Raw genomic sequence first — 8,760 nt, 5'->3', positions numbered from 1 at the left:
GAACATGTACACCACCACGTGATGTGTGCGATATGCAACTGAACATGTACACCACCACGTGATGTGCGCGATATGCAACTGAACATGTACACCACCACGTGATGTGCGCGATATGCAACTGAACACCACCACGTGATATTCGCGGTATGCAACTGAACATCGCCACGTGATATTCGCGGTATGCAACTGAACACCACCACGTGATGTGCGCGATATGCAACTGAACATGTACACCACCACGTGATGTGTGCGATATGCAACTGAACATGTACACCACCACGTGATGTGTGCGATATGCAACTGAACATGTACACCACCACGTGATGTGCGCGATATGCAACTGAACATGTACACCGCCACGTGATGTGCGCGACATGAACAATCCTGGTCAGTTGGTCTGGAATCTGGCAAATAAATATGTAAATTTAAATCAGAATTGGTGCAATAAAATGTTTCATAACTTCACGGGGATGCTTCGTGTCTATATGTCCTTTTTGCGATACGATAAAGTCACGTTATCAACCGACACCAGCAAAAATGTATGTCTGTTTTATTGACTTTTCAAAAGCTTTCAATTCTGTCAGCAGAGAAAAGCTTTCCCCGGATATTTATTCCAAAAGAATGGCCTTGGTAAAACAGGGGCGAAAGTGTTGCGATCTCTGTGCACCAACCTGTGAAAGCCTGTACGCGTGCCTATAGCTATACACCGACACATGGAAATACAGAAGTGTGGGAATGCCCCTCTGGTGTCCGACTGCGTTGTGTTCTCAATGGTCCGCTTTTGTTCTCATGTTTCATTCATTAATTGGTTAGTGAAGGCACGTCCTCTTGTACAAGTGGTGTTCAGGTATTCCCAGATTTCCCGGAGCAGTGCCCATATGCTGATGTTGTTCTGTTTTCTGATACTGTAATTGGCCTCCAAAAACGAATCGATATTTTAGAGAAACATTCCAGTACATGTAGACAAAACAAGAATGGTTATACATTGTATATAAAAATGGCAAACTATCTAGAACCGAAAAGTGGTTTACAAACTTGCCCCAATTAACATTTCATCCTCGTATAACATCTTGGTCTGCTATTTTCTAGGAGTCAGTGGGCAAGCATCGATAAACAATCTGACCCTAAAACTACGAACTATCTCATCACTGTTCAGCGCAGTTTATTAAAGTTTGAAGATCTCTCATATTTCAACATCTTTGACTCTAAAATGTTTTAGGCAAGGTTGTCTACCCTAGTGTATGGTTCTGATGTTTGGGTTTATCAAAGGTATAATTCTTGCGAATAAAAATTCAGTTACAAGAACGTAATTGTTTTCTAGGCATCCGCAAATCAAACAACAAGTGATATTGTACCAGAGGAATGTGGAAGACACCCCATCTACATATTGACATTAAAACGCTGTATCTCATCATATGTGAGGGATGAAGCACTCCTCCTCGGGTGTGGTCCGGAAGTAAGACAGAGGCAAGAGGGTATCGGCAATGGAAGACCGAGACCCTCTTGCCTCGATCTTTTTTCCTCGACCACAACCGAGGAGCAGTGCTTTATCTCACTTACAAACTGTCTGAGTGCAGGAAATAACAGAAAGAATAAAAAAACATGGAGATACAGTGAAACAATCCATGCAGTGTGTCGCGGTATACATGAAATGCTCACAAAGCGTGTAAAAGAAGAAGTGGTTCTTGGATATGCGTGGATTGGACAGGGAGTTGGGAATGTTGCAGCTTTATAATCAATTGTGCAACAAGGATGTAGAGATTGTTTTCAGCCTCATTTGTATACATTAGATGTTGGGTTGTGTTGACATCATGAGCATCGATCCACGCAATTGGGATCGATTACATGCATCAACCGAGTCAGCGAGCATGACCCCCCGATCCCGTTAGTCGCCTCTTACGACAAGCATAGTTGTCATTTATGGCAAGCATATGTTGCTGGAGACCTATTCTGCCACGGATCTTCACGGGGAGTATACTTTACAGATGATCTAAGGAATCATTATATTGTATCTAAATATACGTCCTGTCCATGAATAAATACATTTTGTATACAAATGTCAACAGAAAATGACCACATGACCAATGTGGCTACGTTTATACGCCATGTACTGTCAACACGTAACCTTACATGGAACACTCGCCCACCTTACATGGAACACTCGCCCACCGTACATGGAACACTCGCCCAGGGTAATCATTGTACTTGCACCACGGGTTTCGCCTGCAGTTCAGAAATAAACAGATCTTAACCAACTCAACATAGTGACAGAAGCGCACGTAAAGCACTCGTGGCCATGATGTTTGTTTCAGTGTTGTTTAACGACACTAAGCAGTATTCCACTAAGCAGTATTCCACTAAGCAGTATGACGACGGTCTGCAAATAAACGAGTCTGGAATAGGCAATCCAGTGATTAACATCATGAGCATCGATCCAATTGGGATACGATGACATGCATCAACCAAGTCAGCGAGCCTGACCACCCGATCCCGTTAGTCGCCTCTTACGACAAGCATAGTCGCCTTTTACGGCAAGCATGGGTTGCTGAAGACATATACCACCTCGCTCACACATTGGCCATTTGAGGGGATATTATACAATCTAGGGGCGGTTTTTTAAAAAAAACCTCTTTCATTAAAATGGATACTAAGTTGAAGATATTTGTATTTTCTTGCAAATGACATGTTTATTTCATTGAGTGACTTGACAAATTAAATATTTCTTAGTGGCGGAACCAGGAGTACAAAGGTCACCTTCGTCAGGTCACGAGAGAGCTTTTAAAAACACCATGCGATGATGATGATGATGATGATGATATTGATGATATTGAAAGCTCTCAACATCCCTTGGCTTATTCAACGACATTGTGTGTGGAGATGATAGATCACTGGGAGGAGATTTAAGCTGGTTCCCGGCTCCCTATGCCCAGCTTAGGAGGAGATTATGCACATTCGATGACCCCAGCAACCTTGTTGCTAGGCTGACGTCACATGGCATTGTTTCGCCGATGGATCTTGCAACAAATTACGTCATCGGGTATTGTGACGTGCTTGTAAACTTTGAGGTGCAAGGCCCCGTTCCACAGGGCGATCGTATTGTAGCGCATTGACAGTCGTTAGTCTAAGTTAAAGTATTTGAGTTGCGATAGCCTTCGCGCTACGATAATTCTGTGGGACGGACGCCTGAATTCTAAAGGTGGACCATTGTATGATATTAAATTCATACGTTTCAACTTTTGACGTGTTTGAAGAATTATTCTGTTAAACTCAATTGGATTATGCCATGGATCGTGGAGGTGTCAGCCTATTCACACTCAAGAGTATAATTCTAAAAACATTGTAAATGGCAAGTAATAAATAAAATGCTAAACTCGCTCCTGTGTAAAACCAATTTTATGAAACTCGTGAATAGTTGTGGTATCTGACTCGCTTTCGCTCGTCGGATACCAGAACTATTCACTCGTTTCATAAAATTGGTGTTACACGGGAGCTCGTTTAGTATTCTATATTTTGTATACAAATGTCAACAGAACATGACCACCTTCTGCAGAATGTGGCTACGTTTATACACCATGTACTGTCAACACGTAACCTTACATGGAACACTCGCCCAGTTAGTGTAATCCTTGTATTTGTACTGCGGGCCTTCCCGATGCAAGGGAGATAACTGACTGTATAAGTCCAGTTTCAACTTTTAAGAGACAGTTAACTCCCTTGCCTCGGGAGGATGCAAGCTCCTTCCCAGCGCTTGACACCTTTGTTACACTCTCGGTAACATCGCTGCCACCAGTGTGGGCGCGGCCATTACAAGAATCTTGAAATTTGCCCTCTAACCCCAAATGTAGTAACGTTGAGACTTTTGTTTATATCTTTGGGAATGCCATCATATTTCATTTTGAAAAGGTTTACGACTGACCATGTTTTCCAGATGAATTTACTTTGTTGTTTTAATAATCAGATTGGTTCGAGATTGCAGACTAACGGAAAATCAACCAACTTCTCCCTTACATTCCTACTGTTGTAGCCATTATATGTGCATATGTGTCCCAGATAACATAATGACACAGGCTAGGGTGTGAGGTCTGATTATTTATTTTCTGTCGTGATAAACCGACACCCTGGAACAATGAATACAATAATAAACATACAATTATATCTAGTACATCAAAACACAAGCAGATTAAATAATAATCTACTACACTTGTAGCTATACATGGTATATCCTTTATAACATTTCACAATTATAAGCTTAGATATGTAAGCTTAATGGATTTACACATTTAAGATAAATATGGTACAATAAATATAATATTATGTTACAATGCAAGCAATATATAAGTATACATATATATATATACCCGGTGAATCCCACTGGGGTGTATTTGGGTGGTCACAATCCCTCGTAAATAGATTAAATCCCTCGTGAAAACCTGTTCATGATATAAAATACATCATGAAGGTATGTTTATCTACACACATGAATATTACATGTAAACTATTATCAACTTATTAATACACAATAATTAACACAGACACACATATAGTGAAATGAAATATATCTAGTATACATACACTCACCATGCACACACTAATACTAGTAAATGTGACATGTTTAAATATAATTAAGGATCTATATAGACATGTATTAAACTTAAGTGATTTGCATAATTATACTGGCATAAAATACAATTATAACTTTAACTACTAACCTTTATATAAGTATATCCTTTCTTCCAGTCCAGTGCACAGTGAAGTATCGATGCAAAGTGCAGGGTGAAAACAAAGGGGTTTGAAAGTGGGACACAGAGATTTAAAACTAGCCAATCCAGAGGACGCCTGGGCTTACACTCTGATTGACCACCAAGCAGTTGACTGACCCACTAAGTAAAACATGACATTAGAATAGGGCTTTAATGATAATACTTGACTTACAACTAAGCCTGAAATGAGAAATACAATAAATAATTCTTGATTACTGCAATATCTGAAATATACAAAATACCATTATTGACAACATACATAGTAAATTAAAAGCTAATTAATAAAACATGATTAATATATACAGAACTACTATCTACCACACTACTATATCAATAACACGCTAGTTTTAATGAAACAGAAATTCAAATTGACAAACGAAGAAAGTAATTAAGCAGCGATAAGTGTATTCGGCGTCAAGACAGTCGTCACTTGTTTGTAAACATAACGGTCCTTCGGTTGCGAGTTCAACTCCAAGCATGGTTGTGGCCACCTTTTCACAGTGGGGAGTTTTAGTATAGAGCGCTCCGCGAACGGGCTATCGCTGTGAGGAGCTTGGGGACGATGACCGTCCATTCAGAACATTCGTGACCAACTTGTCCCATTCCGGGACAAGCTGCATGTAGACCTTGTTGTGGGTCACGGAAACATGCGAATGGAGACGAATGAGTTCAGAAATAAACTGATATATTCGTGATAGTGACAGAAGCGCACGTAAAGCACTCGTGGTCAGGAACGATCACCCATTGGCCATTTTGTTTGGGGATGTTTTCAATCTAGGGGCGGTTTAACAGTCTCTTTGATTAATATGGATACTAAATTGAAGATATTTTTGTATTTTCTTGCAAATGACATGTTTATTTCATTGAGTGACTTGACAAATTTAATATTTCTTAGTGGCGGCACCAGGAGTAAAAATGTCAGCTTTGTCAGGTCACGAGAGAGCTTTTAAAAACACCATGCGAAGCACATGTGGGATAATAATAATAATAATAATAATAATAATAATAATAATAATAATAATAATGTGAAAAGTATCTGACCAATGTAAATAAAAAACAAAAAGAATGGCATTATATCAATTGCGATGTGGTTATTATGATCTGATGTTATATTATAAAACTATTTCATGCCACTGGGAACCAATTATGCAGAATTGTGACAGTAATAATATTGAGCACGAATAACATGTTCTTCTCATTTGTATACATTACAGAGATCTAAGGAATCAGTATATTGTATCTAAATATACGTCCTGTCCATGAATTAATACATTTTGTATACAAATGTCAACAGAAAATGACCACCTTCTGCAGAATGTGGCTGTGTTTATACACCATGTACTGTCAACACGTAACCTTACATGGAACACTCGCCCAGTTAGTGTAATCCATGTATTTGTACTGCGGGCCTCAGTCAACAGTTCACATCTTCCAAGGGAGATAACTGATTGTAGAAGTCCAGTTTCAACTTTTAAGAGATAGTTAACTCCCTTGCCTCGATGACAGTTCATTCAGAACATACGTGACCAACTTGTCCCATTCCGGGACAAGCCGAATGTAGACCTCGTTGTGGATCACGGAAACATGCGAATGGAGGCGAATGAGCTCAGTAATAAACTGACATTATTCGTGATAGTGACAGAAGCGCACGTAAAGCACTCGTGGTCAGGAACGACCACCCATTAGCCATTTTGTTCCTAGGGGCGGTTTAACAAAGTCTCTTTGATTAATATGGATACTAAATTGAATATATTTGTACTTTCTTGCCAATAACATCATTTTAACCTGTCTTTTTCATTGAGTGAGTGACTTGACAAGTTTAATATTATATTTCTTCGTGGCGGAACCAGATCACGAGACAGCTTTTAAAAACACCCTGCGAAACACATGAATAATAATAATAATAATAATAATAATAATAATAATACACGCGATCTACGGTATATAATGGAAATATCATTGTTGACGTAATATACATTTGGCTCACGTCATAGGCAATGACGTCACAATAGTAACGACCGACCCCATATTGACATCGATGTCACTTTCTCCATATGTTCTTCAATATTCTAGACACACGTCTTCTCTACAACTAATTAATACGTGTTGATAATGAAGCTATTGTTACAGTTTTGAATGTTGCTGTTTTTACGAAACTTTTATCGGAATGTATGTATTCTAATACTCGACTAACATTTTCACTGTACTGCATGCACTGTCTTCGCTACAGACGGCGCAACCTGACCCCTCCTTGCACGAGGCTTCAGTCAGGGGTCCATATATCTTGTATCGTCTCTGCTTTAATACACTATAGCTCCTCCCACATAGTTTGTACTTTCGATATCAGTATTACACTGCACACTAAGAAATGCAGGTCAACGGGTGCACATATTCGTCCTAAGCGTACAGGCCATTGTCACAGCAAAAATTGCATGTATTTATTATGATGTACACAGACACACCTCCACCGCATTCCTCAAGTTCACGCAATGAATAAGTCGTCATATATTGTCAGACGGGGATAACCTGCGCGTGGAGACAGCCTCGTTCTGGCGCTGACCTCAGGTCACTCAGTCTGCACGGAGTTTCCCTCACGCGCTTGTATCATCACAGGTGAGCGCATGAAATGAGCTCTGGGACATGGCGCTCCCAAGTGTCAGAGAGCACTTCAGTTTAATGACGGAACTCGATATGACTATATGTGAAGACACGTTTTCGAAAGCGTGTAGTGTGTGACTGTGTCAGGTTGGGAGACGCGGCTGACAACCTGTTGCTCCGCGTGTTGTTGCGACGAGTTAATCGGAGTGTTGTCGACAGTCGTGTTTTGTCTAGACGGGTTACACAGATAATCGCCAGGTAGGTAATAATAGGTAATATGGGGGGCGATATTTTGTGTCGGATTTGTTTGACGACCATGTCTTTTGTTGTCAATTGTTTTATGAGATCCCATATTTTAAGGGCTTTGTAACTTCGGGTATAAGGCTTTTAAGTATATTACATAGTTTCTTTAGAATGTAGATATAATATATAGACAGGTACCATGTAACTAATAATAGTAACCAAAAAACTCGCAGAGGAGGCCAAAGTCTACGATTTTTTTGCAAGTTTTTTTATTGTTATTATTATTAGTTACATGGCCCTGGCTGTAGTTATATATATATGCGTAATGACAAACTGCAAAATCCCTGCGTTGAAGTGAAACTAATGAAAATGGTGAAAACATTGATGTACCCTGTTTTATTGTGGTAGGTATAATGTCTACCATTTCCTGCCCCTGCCGCAGTCCTGGGGAAGTCTAAGAGGCTGAACACAAGATTTGGTTCCATGTGTATATTAATTCCAGGGAAACTTTCACTACCAACATTTGTTCCCCGGAGGTGCATATCGCATCAAGCTGTGGTTCCTATCACACTGCAAGGTGTTCCTGGCTAAAGGAACATTCACACAAATACGTTCAATCTTTTGAAAATATCAAGTGTTTAAAAGAGTGACAAAAACATTATGCTGCTGTATAAAAAAATGGGGGCTAGGGTTTGTTTTTGTTTGTTTTGGGTGTTTTTTTAGGGTAGGGGAGAAGAATGAAAGGATACATGACATTTAAACCTGTAACAAATGCTCTGTGTAAAAAATCCTAGAATCTATTTAACAAATTCTCATTGCAATGAATTCTCATGCTACAATACTTTCACAGGTTTCGGTTCTGTTTTGGCTGGGTTCTGTATTCTCTCCGATTCTGTCTTGATGAATGTTTTCACATTTGCTTTTCTTTTTCATTGTATTCTTTTGTTTATTTATGTTTATATTTTGGCGAGGGCGGTCGGGTAGCCTCGTGGTTAAAGCGTTCGCTCGTCACAACGAAGACCCGGGTTCGATTCCTGACATGGGTACAATGTGTGAAGCCCATTTCTGGTGTCCCCCGCCGTGATATTGCTGGAATATTGCTAAAAGCGGCGTAAAGTCATACTCACTAACTCAATTATATTTTGGCGAACATATATAT

At 39.7% G+C, this 8,760-nt stretch overlaps 1 protein-coding gene across 1 annotated transcript in view; it reads left to right on the top strand.

Annotated features, from left to right (window-relative positions):
* The first annotated feature begins 7,295 nt into the window (after positions 1–7,295).
* LOC124126474 overlaps positions 7,296–8,760 on the top strand; it is a 90,812-nt gene continuing 89,347 nt past the window's right edge. The window contains exon 1 of the mRNA XM_046489913.2: positions 7,296–7,616. The gene's annotated coding sequence lies outside the window, so the exon portion shown is untranslated. The remainder of the gene's footprint in view (positions 7,617–8,760) is intronic.

The sequence above is a fragment of the Haliotis rufescens genome, unplaced genomic scaffold (genome assembly GCF_023055435.1).
Source record: "Haliotis rufescens isolate VD_foot unplaced genomic scaffold, xgHalRufe1.0.p SCAF_72, whole genome shotgun sequence".
In the NCBI taxonomy this organism is placed as follows: domain Eukaryota; kingdom Metazoa; phylum Mollusca; class Gastropoda; order Lepetellida; family Haliotidae; genus Haliotis; species Haliotis rufescens.
This window is presented reverse-complemented; position numbering and strand designations above follow the sequence as displayed.